Source organism: Cupressus sempervirens, chromosome 8 (assembly GCF_028749045.1).
Source record: "Cupressus sempervirens isolate cs-2001-9-10 chromosome 8, ASM2874904v1, whole genome shotgun sequence".
Lineage (NCBI taxonomy): Eukaryota > Viridiplantae > Streptophyta > Pinopsida > Cupressales > Cupressaceae > Cupressus > Cupressus sempervirens.
This window is the reverse complement of record NC_143125.1, coordinates 216,932,446-216,955,113: the sequence shown is the minus strand read 5'-3', so window position 1 is coordinate 216,955,113 and position 22,668 is coordinate 216,932,446.

Below are 22,668 nucleotides of genomic sequence, written 5' to 3'. Positions count from 1 at the left end.
AAATTTAGAAATAAAAATTGTAGTGCCTAGAATCTCCTTTTTGAATATGTAATTTATTTGTGTGCCCATATGATAGATATTTTTTTGGTATGGATCTTTAAAAACCACTTTTTCAAAAAATTTGTTTCAGGACCATACCACACTCATGTGTGGACACCATAATTTGACACAACTAAATGAATTTTTGTGAATCCTTTTAAACGAAGTTACTTGATACACCAAAGATTGATGAGAATAATTTTTTTGAATTTTTTAATGAATCTTTTTTTTTAATTGACAATAAAGCTAATTTCTAAAACCTCTCATGTACGGACACCATAATTTAATCAAAATTTAATTTTTTGAATTTTTTTTTAAATCTAAAAGAATTGTGTGAAGATTGATGACATGTAAATTAATTTTTAAAAATATGAAAATTTTAAAAAGTTATTAAAGTTTTAGTGAATCTCACTATTTAATGTTTAAGAGATACTTTTGATTAATAAATAATGGAAAAATAGAAAATAAACTCATAACACTATAAAATTTACATTTTTTAAATCAAAATAGTAAGGCCTATAATGGGATTTCATTTTGTCAAAAAATTCAATGGGGACGATCGTAAAAAAGTTACGATAATCCCTAAAATTGTTGATTAAATGCCTTAGTCAAAATTTGGTTCATAAAGGCATAGGCTTGGTCCCACCAAGCCTATGCCATGCCTTTCCCCAAGACAAAACCCAATGTGAATTCCCACCCATGGAAAATTCTTGCCCATGGCATTACAATTAGGCACCCAATTTACAATTCAAAAATTGGGTGCTTGATTCTAATTTAGTTGTTAACAGAATTAGGCACCCCATATTTAAATAATCAAGTACCTGATTGTTTAAAAATTAAAATCAGGTACCCGATTATTTAAAGATTGGGTATGTTTCGAGCTACAACAATTAATTTCTATCACAATTATTTTGTTTTCTTGTCATCTTCTACAATTTGCAAGCTATTGATTCGAATTCAAAACTAGTGCAAACATGGGATCAAAACAACGAAGAAAAAAAAAAAATTTCTAGCAAATGAGGAGATTGCAACAAACAAAGAGAATGAAGCACAACATCAACGAGAGAGAAGACAAAGAATTAGAGAGTTGAGCAATGTTTCAGAGGAGAAAGACATTGAGAATACCACAATGGATGAAGAGGTTGAAGACAAGAACCCAATACAAGGAGATTTAGGTGCACATTCTAATCAAACATTCAATACAGGTGTGTCTCCAAATCGTGGAGTGTTTTCTCATGATGAAATTGGTGATTTTTTAGAAGCAGGTTACAATTAAAACAATTTAGATTTTCTTCATGAGAATAGATTGCCAAATGATCATGCACAAAAAATTCCAATGGAAATGCATGCCCTGAAAGAAATACTAAGAAAAAATGAAAATGAGATTCAAATATGAAATGTCAATTGAAAATAGCAATGGTATGAATGTAGAAATGGAAATACCAAGCACTGAACAAACATGTCTAAATGATACTAAAGTGTGTGAACATAATTTTCATTTTTCTAATGATGTGCTAGATAAAGTTCATGGATTGCTTTCATGGAGACAAATTAAGACACATGCTAATAGATTATATACACATTTTGTTTATAATAAGAAATGTGGTTTTCAATGTCACTTGATGTTGCAACTAATTAAAATGTCTAAAATGCAAAAAGTAATGAAAAGGTTAGGAATGTATACAAAACTCAAGAATAAAAATGAGTCTTTAAAACAAGTTGTGTCCACTATTGCTAGTGCCTTTGATGTTATCAGAAAGAGAAGTCGCTCTAAAGATAAGAATGCAGCACAACGAGCAATACCAATAGCTTTAGTTAATGAATCAACTACTGACAAAAGATTGATTAGTGACATAAGTGCATATCTTAATGTGAATTGTAAGATTTTATAAAGAGCTATAAAGAGAAGGGTTAACTTTGAATGTGATCCAACAAATAGTTTGTGGACTTCTAGTGGTAGACTTCTGAGATCTGATATGAAACTTAGTAGTGAAGTCAAAAGTTTGGTTGAAAATTTTTGGCATGATAATACAAGAGTATCGCCTAATTCAAGAGATGTTCTTAAATTCAGAATTGGCTCAAAAATATGTGATCCACATTGTAAACACCTTTTGGACGTGACTCAAACTGAATTGTTTAGAAAATTTGTAGATGGTAAGGTGTTAACTATTAACATTAGTCAAAGATCTTTTGAAAAGTGTAAACCATGGTATGTAAGGATTAACAAGGAAAGAATCACATGTTGTAAAACTCATATTCAATTTTATTGCCATTATGATGTATTTTGATCTATACATGGTACCATGCATAGTAAAGAAATGTTGCAAGAATGTAGTATAAAAATAGCACCTCAAACTATAAAGGATTTCATATAAGGTTTATTTTGTAAGCCACCTAATGACCAATATTTTCTTTTCAATGCATGTCTTTCTGGTACATGTAATATGTGTGGCAATATTTCTTTGTTAGATGAATTTTTGCCTAAAAATTCTTTCACTACTTTTGGACAACAATTAGTTGATGTAAAAAGATTCAAAACTATTGAATATCAATTGAAGGATGGGAAGATTGGAAGAAGGTGTGATCTAGTTACAGATAAAGTTAGTTGTCATGCATTTATGGATGATTTTAAGAGTGTGATCATAAATATGTTAAACACTCTCAATATGCTAGATGGCTTGATGGACAATTTTGCATATGTAAGAATGTGTTTCCAATTGGTATTATACTTTCACTTGTTGACTTTGTAGAGAACTACACACTTGCACCCCAAGATGAGGTATAACCATAATATTACAATTTAGGGCAAGTAATAATTTATGTTCATTTAGTTTATAGGCATGCACCTGATAGTAGAGAGGAGGATCAAAAAATATTGAGAGAGTACCATTTCTATATGAGTTGTCCATTATTGTTTCAAGGTCTTTTATGATAATTTAAAAGAGAGAAAAATTCAAATGAAAAAACATTGGATATGGTTAGATAAAAGTATAGGACAATTCAAGAATGCTAGAATGTTTTATTGGTTGAGTAGGACACATATGCAAACTAATATCCAACATTTGTGGAGTTTTTTTGAGGTTGGACATGGTAAAGAAGAACATGATGGTGTTGGTGCATGCGTGAAGATAGCCCTTAGTAGAGAGCAATTAAAATTTGAAGAAAAGGCCAAATTGAAAAATGCACATGAAATTGTGGACTGGTGTAACAAATATTTATACACATGATCAAATCAAAACTCTACAATCAGATGTTTCTTCTGCCTAGTTGAAGAGAATAATATCCTTTCAAGATACGACTATGAAATTAGGAGGTCAACTAAATGGAATTCATTTAGAAGTTCATATTCTAACACTTGGACTATATGGACTAGGGAGCTTGCTTGTTTTTATCAATTTTGTCTTGCGGGTGAATGGGAAGAACACAAGAATATAGAATGGGTTAAAGATTTGCAACAGAAATCATTAGCACCTACTAACACACATTTTCAAGATGATATAGTAAATGAAGGTTAGAATGTTACTTTTGTATCAGAAGACTATGGTCATATTTCAGACCTCATACAACTTGGTATGCACAATTAAATTAAATTTTGCAACATTATTTATTTATGTACATGTCATTAATATATTATTTATATATGTACACATGTGATTAAAGTGTTTATGTACTTTATCTTATCATGTAGGACATGTTTATGCTATTATTGTACCTAATGATAATGATGAACAAACTGAGTATTAGCTAGCTAGATGTGTGGAACCTAAGAAAAAGTTGATATGTCATCAAGTAGATGATGATGGTTTTCAGTATCCAATTGGGTTTGTCGTTGTAGCTAGCACCTGGCTATGTACATACCTAATAAGAAGAAATGGTTTACCAGCATTTGAAGACTACTAATCTAAAAACAAGATTTTACACTATTCTCATTTGGTTATGGCAATGAATATCAAATTAGAAAGATACAAAGGGAGACCAGCCAATAAGGTATTATGGACAATTTCAATGGATGAGCATGAGACAATCATAGATGCATTGCAAAAGAGAGAGGATACATATGGTACATGGGATGACTACATTTAAATCAAACCCATGTAAGTTTTTTCTTTATTGTTCTATTTTTAGATATGTACTTATATAATTTTTAAATGTATGTATGCATTGTCAATAGTAAATTAGAGAACTTATATATACCTCTTATTCAGGTCTCAATTACAATTTATGAAAATTTAAATATTTAAGGTGGATCGAACATCAATATCTTGTGCAATTACACATAGTGAGTGCATACATTGCATATATTTACATAATTCAGATAGCTTGTAAAATTTATTTTGTAGGACCTCATTTGAAGAAATTTGTTGAACCAATTTTATATTTTGAGTTCACTTATATTTATGCCATTCACATTGTCTTACATATATTGTGAAACATGTTGTAAACATTTAAAAACTGGAGTTTACTTCTATTCGAAAGTTAAAGGTGTGCACTTAATATTAAAAATTAATTATCAATTCAAGTAATGACCTATTTTTTACATTACTTTTAAATTCAAACATGTTTAAATTAATGTTCTTATATAAATAATTAAAATTATTGTTCATGTATCATATACTTACAAAATGTGTCATAACATGAATAAAATATGTCACAATAAAGAAAATGGTTCATACTTTTAACATGATAACATAATAATCTATACTGCATACAATAGCATGATAAGAAGTCGTAAAAATATAGTACATGGTCTAACATGTAATAACATGATCTATGAAGCCAAAAAATACATATAATATAGTTAACTATCCTAATACAAAGTGTATCATAATAAATAATATGTGTCATAAAAACACAATCTAAAAGTGCCAAAAGACCAAATCTATCTGATCTGCAGTCCTCTTTACTCCATGCAAAGAGGACTCAAATGGATCACCCTATGTAACATGAGGTGTCTCATCATGTGGGACACCTTGTGGGGCATCGTGTGTCACATCCTGAGAAGACAATATGTACATACTTAATTGAAATGGGTTTCAAGATCTAGCTTACAAATAAGTTAAATATTTAGTACATAATAAAAATAATATCACGTGAGATAGGTGTCCCTTATAATAGAAAGAGGTGTACTGTGAAAGCTACCAAATGTGGCAGTGGTGAGGTCCTGTAATTTACAATACATAAATTTTTTTAATTTGATAAAGATCATAATGAACTATGTATGTATAAATCACAATACTGACCTCAAAGGATGATATATGTAGCTCCATTTGGCTTAGTGTCGTAGTCTCAACAACACTCATGGTGACATAGTCCTAAAATTATGGATAAATAAACCTTGAGTCAAAATTATATATACATGAATTACAAAGTACGTAAGTTAAAAAGTACATAATTTACACTACATTTTTTTGAAATAAAAACATATACAGATCATACTTGAGTAGCAGCCAGTGTCATAGATGTGTCTAAAGATATGCTACCATGATGATCATTGGCATGTCTGAAATGACCAAAAAATGGAGTCAGAAATAAACTATACTGAGGCCTATATGGATAAGTACGATCCATCTCCTGTTTGTAAAACCAAAATACATAAGATTATACATGAATCAAACTTGAAGATAAGTTAATAACAATGTGTACATAAAAATAGTACAAATTATTTGCCTTCAAAAGTTCATACCATAGGTATTTGAGGTTGTGCCTCAGTTGTCGATGGATCAAAACCTATACAAACATCGAACTGTGTAATAGACGACAATCCCTACAAAATCAAATAAAAAGAACATATGAGCACATGTTATTAAATTTCAGTTCCAATGTACATTATTTATAGTTTAATTCAAAGTGCATACCATATGAGGGATGCCAATGTTTGTAGGTCTCGAAAAAAGACTATACAGCCTCCTAGGAGGAACGGTATCATCCATCCTCTGTTAAATGAAAATCAACATACATTAATATGGTTAATACAATTATGTGTATATGTAGAAAGAAAATAATTATGTACTTTATAAAATTTAATTAAATTTTTACCAGTTGCTCCTGACTGTCTCCCTCTCCATGTAGAAGGTCAACAAATGATGACACATCAATATCGTCACTACCATCACCATGAGCAATGTATGTCATCATCAAAATCAACACCCTTAGTATCATGGCCATCATGTGTTGCATTGACATCACTCTGGGGGCCTCTACATATACCTCCACAACTAGTACAAATGTGTCCAAGTGGATGAATATCTATCGCTTGCATTCACTGCTCTAATAAATTGCCCAAAAGGGTACTCAAATTAAGAGCAGATGAAACTACTCAATGATGGTGAGGCACTAGGATAACTGGTGCAGGAAGAGGTACAAGAGGTTGAGGACATCTGTGATTCCTCATATTATCACTCAAATTTTCCCCAGGCCTATCCTTCCACCAAACCCCAGAAATGATCTAATATCAAAATAATTAGGTTTCAAACTCAACCCATAGTTTCTTAAGAAAATAGTTGGGCACCTCATGATTTACATGTGGTGGATGGTCAAATACCATCCACCACCACTCCCAAAAGTGTGCTGATATATGTGGATGTGTGCACCATCTAATAGAAATGCGAGGCTTCTTCTTGCTAATCTCAAAACTCATCTTAGGGTCTACAAAATATCTTTTAAAATCTCATTTATTTAATTTGAGTTGATGGATCTCTCTATAGGATAGCCCATCATAATAGAAGGCGTGCATGTTTTGCCTCCATAATCTAAAGCTATCGATGGCACTATCCAAATCCTTGATAGGTGGGGGGGGGGGGGGGGGGTCACACCTAATGGTCTAAATATCACGCATGAGGTTGCGAAGGTTGTGTCTTATGCTCTCCCTCAAATCCTCTGTGGTAGGTGTTGGAGGAGGACTAGATGGTTGTGGAGGTGGGGGTGGAGGTGGAGATGGAGATGGAGAGGGTAGGGACGAGGGTGGGCGAGGGGGAAGGGGTGCGGGTGGGTCCATAAAATATAATCTGCATATATGTAAACAACATAAAAATTCACAAAATTAATATTTAATAAAATAAATGTAAATCTCAATTATATAAATGTACATATTTAAAACCATATCAATTATATAAATAAAGTTAAACACTTAAGTAAATGCTAATCTTAAGGCTAATTGAACATTATACCAAATTTAAGCCTAATCATAAAATAATACTCCAAAAAACTATTAATAAATCAACTTAAATGTGAATTCTAAAAATAACTTATATTTATGTTTAGGATTATGCCTTAGCATTTACAATTAAGTTTCAATATTAAAACAATTAGGATTTGACATAAATAAGATTGTGGTTTGGGTTAGGATTTAGGATTATCCATTTAGAATTAGGGTAGAGTAATTAGCATTATGATTGGGGCACAAAATATAAGATTTAGGATTACAACTACTATTTCAAGGCTTATCATTTAAGATTAGGCATTAGAATTTAGAATTATGGTTTAGGTTTAGATTTAGGATTTATGGATGATAATTTAAGATTATAGTTTAGCACTTAGAATTAGTGTTTAAAAATTAGGATTAGAATTAGGATTTACATTTTAGGATCACATGCTAGTTTTAAGGATTAAGATTTTTAATTATGGTTAAGATTGGGATAATTTAGTGTTTAGTAATTTAGATTTTAGCATTTAGGGAAATTATTGAGCAATTAGGGTCTAGCATTTATAAACATGGTTTAGCATTTAGAACTAGGGCTAGGGTAAAGATTATGGTATGGGTTTACATCATTAAATTAGAAATATGGTTAGGATTATGGTATGTATTTTCTAGGATTTAATATGAGTGTTTAGCATTTATATTTAAATGTTTAGTATTATGCCTTAGCATTTATGATTAAGATTCAATATTAAAATGTTCAATTAGGATTGAACGTTTAAATACTTGATTGTGGTTTGGGTTAGGATTTAGGGTTATCCATTTAGAATTAGGGTAGAGTAATTAACATTATGATTGGGGCACAAAATATAAGATTTAGGATTATGGAAACTATTCAAGGCTTATCATTTAAGATTAGGCATTAGAATTTAGAATTATGGTTTAGGTTTAGATTTAGGATTTATGGATGATAATTTAAGATTATAGTTTAGCACTTAGAATTAGTGTTTAAAAATTAGGATTAGAATTAGGGTTTTCATTTTAGGATCACATGCTAGCTTTAAGGATTACGATTTTTAATTTATGGTTAAGATTGAGATAATTTAGTGTTAGCAATTTAGATTTTAGTATTTAGGGCAATTATTGAGCAATTAGGGTCTACCATTTATAATCATGGTCTCACATTTAGAATTAGGGCTAGGGTAAAGATTATGGTATGAGTTTGCATCATTTAATTATAAATATGATTAGGATTATGGTATGTATTTTCTAGGAAATCTAATATGAGTGTTTAGCATTTATATTTAAATGTTTAGGATTATGCTTTAGCATTTACGATTAAGGTTCAATATTAAAACAATTAAGATTTAACATAACTAAGGTTGTGGTTTGGGTTAGGATTTAGAGTTATCCATTTAGAATTAGGGTAGAGCAATTAACATTATGATTGGAACACAAAATATAGATTTAGGATTACGGCTACTATTTCAAGGCTTATCATTTAAGATTAGGCATTAGAATTTAGAATTATGATTTAGGTTTTGATTTAGGATTTATGGATGATAATTTAAGATTATAGTTTAGAACTTAGAATTAGTGTTTAGATATTAGGATTAGAATTAGGGTTTACATTTTAGGATCACGTGCTAGCTTTAAGGATTATGATTTTTAATTATGGTTAGGATTAAGATTACTTTCCATTATGGTTACTATTATGGTTAGGGCTAGGGTTCAAGTGTTAGGTTTAAGATTTGAAGTTACAATTAGAAATAGGGTTTAACATTTAGGATTAAGTTTATCATTTAAGAAATGGGTTAGGATACTTGTATTAGGGTTTCAAATTAATGATTAGGGTTAGGTTTCTCACTTTTAATATAATGGTTAAAATTTTAATTAGCGTTAGGGTTAGGCTTAGAATAATGGTGAAAATGATATTTTACATCAAGGTTAATACTATGCTTAGGGATAGTGTGTAGTTTTATAAAAAAAGATATGGCCATTAAATTATTAAAAATGTTGTTGTAAAATTTATCTAACTAAATAATGAAATGATAAATGGATATGATGACACATAATTTGGAGCAGGGGATTTAAAATGTTACATTTGATTTGGAAGGGAAACATGACTTCTTGAAAATCACAAATAAAATTTAAGAGAGTCTAGGTTTATGCCATGATTAGGGCTAAGGTTGTGTTAAGGATTTGGTTACATGATTGTTTAAGATTAAGGTTTTAGTTAATATTAGGATTAGAGATGGGCTTACAATTAGAGTTACATGAATCTAGGGTTTAGAGTTAAATTATGGTTTTAAGGTAAGGGAGCACATTAAATACTTAGTTTTATGTTTAGGGTTTAGATTAAATTATTGTATAGTTATGGTTAGGTTGAGGATAGACTCAGGAATATAGTTAGTTTTATTGTTGAAGTTATGATTTTTAATAGGGTTTAGGTCTATGTCACGATTATTATTAAGATTTTGTACCTTGTTTACCATTATGATTTAATATTTGTGATCAAAATCATTTGATATATAGGTCAATTGTGCTTAAATGATCTATTATTTGATATATTGAATTTAGAATTTATTTTAATACATAAAGATTGATTATTTATCATTTAAAAATTAAACTAAATTTTAACTTGATTTTTTTCATATAATGTTGTCAATTCATACATACATCAACATATGTGAATAATTGAGAGACTACAACACTACCAATTTTTATAAATTTAATAGATCTACATAAAATATTAAACTTACATTCAATTCAAAAATGTACATACATCACCTCAAACTACAAGATTAGGGTTACATTGTTAAGTTTTAGAAATAACATTTTAGGGTATGAGTTCATTAAACTTGGTTAGGTTTAGTGTTAGGGTATGAATATGGATAGCTAACATTATGGTTTAGATTTACGTTTAGAATTTAGCGTCTAACATTGTGATGCCCAAAATTATAGGGCAAAAAAACAACCTTTTTTTTTTGAAATAACAACCTAGGGTAACACATATAAGAAAGCTACACACACTCCTTTAGGTTATCGCATGGTTAGGAGTTCAAAGCACCTAATTATTATGATTATAGGGTTGCACAACTTTCAATCTCCCAAAAAAGTGATCCTTACTAGGTTGGTTGGCGTCAGAAGTTAGGGGATTAGTTTTGTTGATACAACATCATAATTAGGTGAAGAAAAAATCAGGTCCTTTGTGCTCTCAATGATAGCATATATACTAGGAATTACTAATTTTCAATCCATGGTGAACACTCAAAATGAACTTGAAGACTCTGCATCCAGGGTAGGATCATGATAAGGGTACACTTACTGAAGATGCAAATGCATATATGTTGTGCATTATGAATATGGATCATGGTTAGTTTAACAAACACTTGGTTGTTAGTTAAGTTGTGGTAAGAGCATAAAGGGTGCACTACGATATTCAAACTTGAGTGTTATAGTACATAAGTTAGGTAGGACATTATTCCCTCCCATGATTCACTATTTATTTGATCTAGTTATTGACTTTTCTAACTCCTAAGGATTACATTTACAAAAGAACTTCTACTATTCATCACTATGTTTACATTTCCATAGTTGTGTCCATTATAAGACCACTTGTATCTACTACATTCTCATACAAAACATTAGCTAATGGACTAGGACAATAAAATTACCAAGTTACAACTTGACCACCATCATATAGTCCAAGTCCCAAATTTTGAGTTATTCACCACTAAAAAACTATAAGCTAGGTAATTCTACTTTTGTCCTCAATGGCTAACCTCATTAAAATATTGATTTTTATTTAATTCTCAACATAATGATATTCTAGCCTGTATCATTATTTAAGGATAACATAAATTTGGTAAACATTCTATCATAACTCCTTAATACTAATTTCTTTTAACTAACAAATGAATCTATTATACACTTAGCATTATGCTATTATATACTATACTAATTTTCATGTAATATGATATGCTCCACATTTAATTAATTAATTCCTAAACATACTATATTCTTAATATCTTGCTAACATTATTTCTCTAATCATTTACTGACACAATCTTACATGAGCACATGGTCTATCTACCCTATCACTTCACTTTACCAAATCTCGAATCCCAACACTTACTAACTTTATTAATTAATATAAAAATAACACTAACTTACCCCTAACTATTATACCCCTAATTTCTAACTCTACTCCCCACCCATCTCCATTCTACCCACTTGTGACACATGTGGAAGGGAAGACCATCCTTGGGAAATACTTTTTGGGCGACAAGATCTCCAAGGAGTGTCTTGTCCTAATTCAGACTAGTACAAGCCCCCCACTTTTCAATACCCCCAACATCCCTTATTTGCAACTTTCCCAATGAATGTTGAATGGAATGCAAGATACTAGGTAGGAGGAGGTTTTCCAATGAATGGGGTGAGAGTTAGTGTGTTGGGGTGGGGTTAGAACCTTAGGGAGGTAGTTAGGTTTTAAGGATCAGTGCCTTGCCTTCAACCCATTATTTTTTTTAATGTTTTGAAACTTCATAAACAATATTGAGATTATGTAGGTTTACAAGGCTATTAAAATGGAATAAGGGGGTTTAAGGATGTGGGCCCCATGGGGTCACATCATACTCCTATCCATCTATTGCATGATTCAAATTTTTATTTTTATTATTTTTTATTCTAATAACTAGGTTTTATGGATACTTTGATATTGGGGTTTGAGTAAGAATATTATTTTACAATTATTCTTAGGAATCATGATACACAGGAATATTCCTTAAATTCTTTTTTTTTTTAATTGGCCTATAATAGTTTGGGATATTTTTCCACTTCCTCTACGAATTCCAAAGAATAAAAGTGCATCTACAACAAACTTTCACTAAGAGTTTTAAAGCATTTTCCTCTATACTGCATTTGATAGGATATGAATATGGGTTTAGGGGTGAGTATATTTGACTACCATGTTATATTCAATTGTTGAATTTACATTCATCCTTTACATCTATCTACTTCATTTGACAACTAATTTTTACAAGTATATTAAAATGAGCGCATGTAATGCATTTGCACCAACTGGATTATATTCTTCCAAATGATGAATAATCTCATGAATTGCTTCTTTCTTGAACATATGAACAATTTCTCATGCATACACATGACTATAGGAACATAATAAATTTTTCTTTCTATTGTATCAAAATACATAACATGAAATCTTACAATGGAATTACTTAAGTTTTAAATGGAGTATCTACTAAAATGAATCTTTCACATAAGAAAACCATGAAATTTAAATATTGATTTATTCATGAATATACATGAGGGAAAACTCATTTACATAACTTCAACATAGACTTCATACTAGTGGTTATTCCTTTACATGGAACTATTTCTTTCCTTCCTATACAACCATGAAATTAATACAATCTTTCTCTTATAATGCCCAACTATATGCATAGCATCAAGTTTCAATTTACAAATTCACATTAATATACAATAGAGTGTAAATACTCCTCCCATTACATAGGAAAACAAAGGAAATTATTCCATCACAACACATTACAAAATGACATGGGAAGGTGTAATTCCTTCAACTACATGATACACTAACAGAAATCCTTGGTTATACAACAATGCCAAGGAAAAACCCTAACTTCTTCATAGATCCCATCCTCACAAAATCTTCCAAAAAGAAAACAAAACCAAGAACCATGTAGGGTCACCTCCCACCCTAGGCTTTTAAGAAGCCACTCACTAAGCTGGGGAAACAAGGCTCAAACAGGATACACTCAAACATTTCACAATGCAAAACAACCACAAATCACAATAAATTTACAATACCTCCAATGTTTAACACAATGATTCATCATTTGAATCATGAAACAATGGGTGAAGGTGGGCTCTCCAAAGATGAGAATGCCATATCCATATATACATATACATCTGCAATTGCATAATACCTCTTCAAGGCTATCAAATACATCCTCCTCATCACATCAATACATGTAACGCCCTGCCAAGGGATCCAAAAGAATTAACCTAAAGTTTTACTGAGTTTTCCAAACCATTTTTTTTTAAAACAAGACAGATAAATCATTCACATCAATAACATAGTAGCGGAAGCAATGACATACAATTAACTATAAACATACATAACAGGTTACATTCCTTAAGGATCCCAAGACATTGAGTCACATTTAAATTTAATTAATTCTAAGTCTAACAACTACCACATCCACATGAAAGAATAATAAGAAAGTCCAATGTCCATTTAATATACATTTGTTACGAATGCCTCTTGGAAAATTAATTCAAAATGCTCAATCATCCATTGTACATGTCACAAGGTATGAAAGGCTAAAAGAATATACATATAATGATACACCATCATCCTCGAATTCATGATACAAAGTACAATAAAGTAAATGAAACTAATAGCATACATGATACATCTATCCATCATTAAGATATAAAATCATAAAACACATCTAACTAAGTGTGTGGTTCCTCCCAACCGTCAATAGCATCATTAGACCATCATGGGCCCTAGCAATCCCCCACGCGTAACATCCCAAGCAACTGATAAGATCGTCGGTACTATAGTAATAGGGACATCACTCCTAAACATACTACAACATAAGCATAAGGAAATCTAACATGCTAATCATTAATATAAGGAAATGCATCAGTAGTAACATCACCTAATCATGATAAACAAGCATCCCAAGAAGCTCCAGCCACAGTGACTACAGACGGATCTTAATGGTAAGAGTAAAAAGCACTACCACCTGACCACGTGGAACCTAAATGGCCCACTCCCACCACGTTGAGGAGATAGTCTCAAGTCCCAAACAGGATATCAAATCACATAATATAAATACTCTCTAAGTCCAGGAATCCTAAAATTATACTAACTCAAAGGTTCCAACACATAGATCGACATATAGACCTAGAGGCACACAAGACATGTAGGAAACCTACTATGTAAGTGGGAAAGTGTCATCGCACAAATCACGTTGGATGTTACCTGAGCAGTCCCCTAGGAATCTCGGGTCCCCAATGATCCTGCAGCCACTAGTATCCTCTCGTATTGACGAGGCATACTACAAAATGCAATGTCATAACCAAGCGTTCTCCCTACCCCATCCTAGTCTGTACTAGCACTCAAGGCATGGGGGAGAATATACAATTATCTTATTAGGTTCATTTTAATCCCCAATTTAGTGTAAATGTTATCACTTATTAAAAACAACTTACAATGAGTCATCCCCAGAGCTACTTAGGGTCTCCCATCCCCCATTGCAAGCCACTTCCCGACACTACCAATAGATAACCTACCCTAGGCTCATGAAATCACAAATCACAAAGTCACCTTAGTCCTATACAAGCAATTGGAAAGCATCAAAAGAAAAGCCACAATAATCACATCAGTTCTCCATGAGCAACTGGAAAGCATCAAATGATAATCATAATGATCACAACAGTTCTCTATCAGCAACTAAAGGCATCAATGATAAATCACAATATCCAATGGTTCTCAATGAGGAACTAGGAAATATCCCAAAATAAATCACAATACTGATCGAAGACTCCAAAATGGTCAAGTCAAAACATATCAAAACATGACATCATCAAGAACAAATCACTCAAAACACCTTAGTCCTCTCAAAGCAACTGGAAGAAAAATCAAATATAATTGATCGATGACTCAAAAATGGTTAAGTCAGGTATCTCATATACATACACCTCAGCTTCACACAAGGAAACTGGAAAGCAATAACAGTCAGTAAATACAAACATGTCATAGAGCATACTTAATCACATTACCATGGTTGGAATGGAAAGATTGAGAACAAATAACATCAGCATGACATCACAACTCATAACCCCTGAGCCTCTAGTAGACATCCTATAACTGGCCAACATCTAATCAACCCCCAAAACCCCACAAGCATAGACAGTACAAACAAAATAGTACAGTTTCATAGTTTGGGTTGTTTTGAAAACACATAGTTTGAGTTAAACAATAAGGTTTCAGTTTTCAGTGTTTGTGTTCAAGTAAATAGTCTCATAGTTCACCCTAACGAATTAACCCATTCATAGTTTGAATTTACCCTTATTGGTTTTTAAGTCAATTTCCTAAAATAATAATCCAAGAATAATTTATTTAAATTATTAAAATAATACTCGTTGATTTTCAAAAAGATAATCTATGACTTTGTTAAAAATCAGTATTAAATAAATTTAATACTTAATCGAACATCTTTTATTATTAATTAATTCCAATCAAATAAAGTTTAACCAAATTAAATAATAATTTCTCATCTTAAAAGATCCATATTAATATTAGTTAATACTTCATTTATTAATTAATATTAACATAAATACTTATTAATTAATTCTTTAATATATATATATAAACAAAGTTTATTAATAAAATTCTTTAATTAATATTTAACTAAATTTAAATATAATTAAAAATATATTAATAAACCAATTTTTTTTTAAAAACGTATTAATAAAAATTATTATTAAATAACATAATAATTAATAATTTAATTTTAATATAATATAATTTTAACTTTTTAAATATTAATAAAAATATATAATAAAACTTTATTACTAAAAAACCCTCACGGCTTAATTCATCGCCGACCCTTATAAAGGGTGGCTACTGCGACAGGCCTGCTGATGCAGGACCTGCAGCAGCTTTGCTGATGCAATCCCTGTGCCAGCAATGACTACTAGCGGCTTAAATGCCAAAGGGGGGTGGGGGAGGTGGTGGCCCCCCGCCTCCAATTCATTTTTGTTTTTAAATTATTATTTTTTAAATGTAAACAAGACCCCCCCCCCCCGCCCCCCCTCATTTCAATGTATAATAATATATATATATTTTTAAATAAATATTTATATAAATTATGTTATAAACAAACCCCCTCCAACATATTAAGTTTTAAAATATAATTTATTATTATATATATATATATATATATATATATATATATATTAATAACTTATTGCAATTTTAATCTAATAGGAAAAATAAGTTGAACCATTCGAATTTTCAATCTCAAATTTTCATCTTTCAAAACCCTACCCAGATTAAATACAATTTTCTTCTTACCTATGGACGAGGTTTTCAAATTGACTTATTTATTTCTTTTTAATCTAGGATTTTTCATTTCTCAATTTAACCTCTTCCCAATTAAATACAATTTTCTATCATCTGGAATGAGGGTTTCCAATTGGGTTTTCTCTTGATCTCTTTGCACACAGAAGGAACCAACATGCATATCAGGATTTTTCCAAAATTTACAAGATTGAAGGATTCATTGCAATGAAACACAACAATCAAATTCATAGTCACGAAGAAGACAAAATTTATTTGAATAGTGTAATTAACTAAGCAATTTAAAACATAAGAATCTACCTGGATTCTGATGCTAAAATCACGAGGTCCAAAAGATTTGCGAGAGAATTTGCTTCTTTCCAAAAAAGCTTCTCTCTAACAGTTTTCCCTAAAATTTCCTTTCCAAATTTCGCATCCAAAATCGCCTCCCAAAATTTGCGGTCCCTCGAAAATGAACCCCAAAGTTGTGATAAGGAGTTTTCTCCTCAAATCGAGGCACTAATTGTGTGTTCACCCAAGAGGACTCCTTGCTCACAAGACTCAACTCTATATTAACTTTTATTGTCTTTTCTTTATCTTTACCCATGCACATTTTATTGAATTATTAAATAACTTTATTTAATTTTCACTTGACTCCTCTTTTAATTAATTAATTACTTTTAAATCTCATGCACACTTTAATAAAATATCTTTATTAAGTTCACATGTTTTATCCTTTTAATTAATTTCTTCTATTTTAAACTCATGCACGCATCATGCGATCTAAAATCTTTTCAATAATTAATATCTTTTCACTTTTTAATTTATTTTTGAACATTTAATTTGATAAATATTTATTAACTTAAATAACAATAATATTTAGCATTTATTTTAAAAATGAACTCTAAATATATTATTATTAAATTAAATAAATACTATCATGTTCTAAATTTATACTATAACTTTTATCTCCAAATTTAATTCTTTTTATTTAATTAATTTCTCAATTAATTAAATATAATTAAATATTAAAATGTCATAATAATTTTCGATTAAATTAAATCCTTAATTTAATCTTTTGATTAGACTTAATTAATAGAAAATACACCAAAGACTCATAAAGTAAAATACGAAAACTCATCATAGAAAAACACACACAAAATCAAACTAAAGGGTTATAATCATGAACTAACGTCATTCGACACATTCGGAGGGTACACGACTCAAATACTTGTTCTAATCTTCAATTAGGACAAACGGCTTAAAGGTTTAGGATTTGGACTTCAGAATTTATCTCCCCTCTCTTACCATTGAGATAATGCGATAGGGTACACTCATCCTGGCAATTTAGGGAAGTCAATACCCAATACCTACAACCTGCATAGAATCCACGCATGTACAACATAATATTCTAAGCTAAATAGGAAATGGCAAGAAGTGGTGCATCGTGTAGATCCTGACTAGCAGGTGACTACGACTCCCTTCCTTAACCACATTAGAAATGGCATACATAAAGAAAACAAACACGCACACCATACATATGCAGTATGGGGTAAGTATCCATAAGAAACACGTATGATAATCATCATCAATAATTGAAATCATTGAATAATCATCATGCATACATGAAATGTAGAGTACCAAGAAATCTCATCATAAGTCAACTGAATGTTAAAACAATATCTGATAATCTTAAAACAATGCCACTAATCATAAGCATAAAACCAGCCTATAAGAGTTTGTCAAAGATAACAGAAATGTGAACTAGGGGCAGGTACCACAATACACTTATACCTCCCATAATACAAATGTCTCTTCAAGGCTATCAAAATACAATTATACCTCCCATAAAAAACAAGGCATATGACTTCAATGGAGCCCATACTCCATGAACAACAAAACCCTCTCCAAGAGGAAAATCTCTCAACTTCAATGTTAAGCCCAACTAACCCCTTCACCCAAGGCATCTCTTCCCTCCCAAGGGTGAGTGAAACCTTCACACCCATTAACAATCAACACTCCAAAAATAAGAACAAAGAAAGAAATTTAAAGAAAGTAAATGCAACACAATCTACAATCACTTCAACACAATGCAAACTCTGATTTTACCAACAACAGTTTAACAAGATTACAACACCATTATGCAAGTGCAAAAGAAGGTCATGGCATGGGCATCAACCTTTGTCCAAGCTAAGGCAATGATAGTTGATGAAGAGCTCCCTTCTCCTTAGTCTTTCCCCCTTCCAAAACTCTAGTTGTTTCTAAACTTAGAGAGTGGGTGAACACCTCACTAGTTTTTCCAAGTCCACTAAAAAGACTCTCCCACTATCTCTTTTTGGCAAAAACATCAAGCCACTATCTCTTACAACTTTGTCCCTACCAAATTTTTTATTTTTGACTAAGTGGGAAGATGGGGATGTACTCATGGGACAACTCGATTTTTAAATTGGTAGAAGAATGCATTGATTAAGGGCCCCCCTAGGCTAGCTAAGCACTAAAATGGTCAAATTTAGGACCCTAACATGTTATGCTAACATATGAGTAGCTTATTTTCACAAAAATGACACTTTGGGACCACATGATGACCCTCTAAAATCCTTGTCAAGTTTGAACTCGAGTTTCCCTTGATGGTGGCCCATCCTATCCCTTCTCCAAGTGGATTTTCTTAAATCTTTTGAAAGGTAATTAGTTTAAGGTTAAGTGCAACCATGACATAAACCCTATATGGCATGTCATCAACACATAAACAATTTACAAGTGTCAAGTGACACATTAAAACACATCACACATTACAATGACATGTCCCTAATTCATTCATGAATAAATATTTATTACACACACGCAAACTTACATTTAAGAAATAAGCACATCACAATGAGGCTTTGAATCTTCCAAAGATTCGCCTTGGCTATATTATGTCCACATAAGTTTGGGTCTTGTTTCCCCAATAAAATTCCATGGTTCAATTGCCTGCACACTAAAGTCGAACATTAGCAGCCCAATGAAAAATCATATAAAATGCATGTATATAAGTGCATAATCAACATTAACATACTCAATTGTCATAATCAACTTTTATTTTGTAATCATCTTCATATAAGGATTTAAAACATTAAAATATTAGAATCTACATATTAATATTACTATCTAATCAAATGATCCAACTAACATTTTGAACCACATCATAATCCATTTCCGATCATATTGATGAAATGTTGAATCTAAAATGTTAAATCAACCAACATGAAAATTAGTTTTGAATACATTTCTTAGATCAAAATCTCCTAAATGTAAACATCAAAACTAGCATCCTTTGACTCAATTAAATATAGTTTGATTACTAATAGTATCTTGTTATCATGATGAGATAATACATTATAAGGTGTATCAATTATGTTAGAGAATCAAGATGTGTGCATAGTCATATAGTTTTCAAAATTAACCATAGAATAAATCTAGTACGTTTTATTGGGCCATAAAATCTACCCTCGTGAACATCAACATATCCACCTAATACTACTTGCACAATAATTAATTTATTACATTACATCATATTGAGTTCTACTATGTAGACCCTTATCCAATCTTGATAACAATTTTTTATCTATGATTATTAGTAGTATTCGTGAGGGTGGGTGTTGATTCATATTTACATAATAACCACCTAAATCAATTATCCTCATAGATCAAGAAATATCATGAACCCATTGACATAATCCCTAAGTTATGATGCCTCGAGCCTTTATTCCATAGGGTCTTAGTTTATCAACTAATGTAATTCTGAATACGATACTTAACACCACAATGACTCAAATGTGTATCAGTCTCAATAAGATTTTAGGTTCATTATTGTTAAAGAAAATGCTAGTCATGGCATACTTAAATCTTGGAACCTTCTTACCATCATTCCATCATAAGGTGTATGTTAATAGTATAAAATTCACATCTCATACAGAAGCAGTAGAAACATGACATTACATCTTCCTACTCTTCCAAGATTTAATCATATTCATGTTATTAAGATTTATAATAGGGTCCTAGGGAAGGGGTTTTACAAGCATCATGGTTTAAAAATTTACGTTTACTTTTTTTGTTATATGGTTTACAAACTAATTTACAATTATTTACTATTTAGTTGAAATAAATCTAAAACATCAAATCATTCATCATTGTAACTTTTATTAAATACATCGAAACATCTAAAATAACAATTTTTAAATGAACATCTACAAAACAAAAAATTAAATGAACAAATACAAAACTATTTAAATGAACATATACAATAATCTAAATATAAAACTATTAACGATGGAAATTTACAATTTTACATATTAAAAACTATTAAACGTGAAAAAAAAAGCAATAAATTGACAAAATTATAAAGTGAAAAACTGAAAAATAATAATAATAATAATAGAAAATAAAGTAAAATACCTGGTATAGTGAAAAAAAAAAGCTGGGGGTTAGTAGGAAACCAAAAATGGGCTCCCGTTTCTAAGGTTAAATCGGGCTCCTGTTTACAATAACTATGAAAATGAATGAAAACCCACAAAAAATGGGTTATATACTTTTTAAAAATCAGGTACCTAGGACCCAATTTTAAACAAATTGGGTGCCCAATTTTAAAATCATGATTTAGGTACCCAATTTTTTAATACGGATTGGGCACCCAAACCATAAACGAGTACCCGATTTGTTAAAATTGGGTACCCATTTTTGAAGAGGTCTCATTCCATAAAATTGACTTCCACGGAATTACAACCCAACTTTGTGCATTCAACCATTGTTCTTCCAAATGCTTCAACCATGATGCTAAATATAAAGGGTGAGATTAGATCTCCTTGTCTGGTTCCTCTAGAAATACTAAAAAACCTTCTGATGATCCATTAATGAGGTGAGATATTTTGGTTGTAGCTATACATATAAAAATAAGATTAATCCATTGATGTGAGAATCCAAATGCTTCTTAACTTTTGCACAATAATCTCCAATCCACCATATCATATGTTTTTTTGTATATCTAACTTCATAAGAATGCTTGCTTCTTTATTGTTTTGAGTTGAATGGATAGTTTCTTAAATGATGATGATTCCATCTAAAATAGATCTTCCAAGGGCAAAACTTATCTGCTCTTTTAATATTAGTTTCAGGAAAACGTTTTAAAGTCTAAAGGCTAGTGCTTTTGATAAAAAAATATAAATACTATTACATAGTGCTATTGGTTTAAAATCTCCAACTTCATCATAATTTATTTTTTTAGGGATAAGTGTTAAAATAGTATGATTAATCTCAGTTAACAATGATCCAACACTTCTAGAGGCTTCTATTTCCTTCCCAAGATCCACCCCTAGGATATCCCAACACTATTGGAAGAAGGCTTGTAAACCATCTGGACTTGGGGATTTATCTAGATTAAGGCTAAATAGAGCTTTTTTTAATTTCCTCTAAAGAGAAAGGTTTATTCAATACTTTATTATCCCTAGATGTAATTAATTTAGGGATTTCTTTTGCCATATTCTCTTGTTCTGACCTATTACAGCTATCATAGTTGTTTAAAATATTCTTATAATAATCCACAAAGACTCCACTACTTTAGTAGAATCTTCTTCTAAGATCCCTTCATTGTTTTTGATTTTAGTAATTCTATTAATATTCCTATTATTAAGAGAATTATTATGAAAGAATTTTGTATTATGATTGCCCTTAGCTAACCATATTTCTCTCTATTTATATTTCCAAAAAAATTCCTCTTTGGTTAATATACTTTCTTGTTTTGCTAATAACTCTTTTACTTTAGTATATTTTTCATTATCCATTTCTTTTTTTAATTATTTCTTCATTACATTAAGTGTCTTAAGCTCTTCTTCATTTTCTAAATTTTATTTGAATATATTATTGAAGTGAGTGCTATTCCATTTTAAAATATTTTCTTTAAGCAATATTAGTTTGGAGTAAGGTCTTCCGATTAGGGCCAAATACAATAGCAATTACAAAAACAGTTCTACAAGATCCCTCAAGATCCAATCACAACACAAGCTAGTCTAGATCCACAATTTGGTAGAAACCTCCAAGAAAGATCTCAACTTGTGCTCACAAGTCCACCAAGAAATCTCCTTGTTTCCCAAGCCTCAGCTACTAGCCCTTCTCAAAATTCACAACTCCACCACAATCTTGTTCTAAACTACCTCACATTTGGCGCTCTATCCATGGACTCAGGAAAACTCACCCTTCAGCTAAAGCAATACATCCTAGAACCTTGGAAAGAACTCTCTTGCTGCTATTGTTTGATGTTGTTTATTAAGCCACTATTGAAAAACCACATTTTTCCATATTTGAAAGGATTTCTAGATGGCTTTTGAATTTCTTCAAAGTCTAT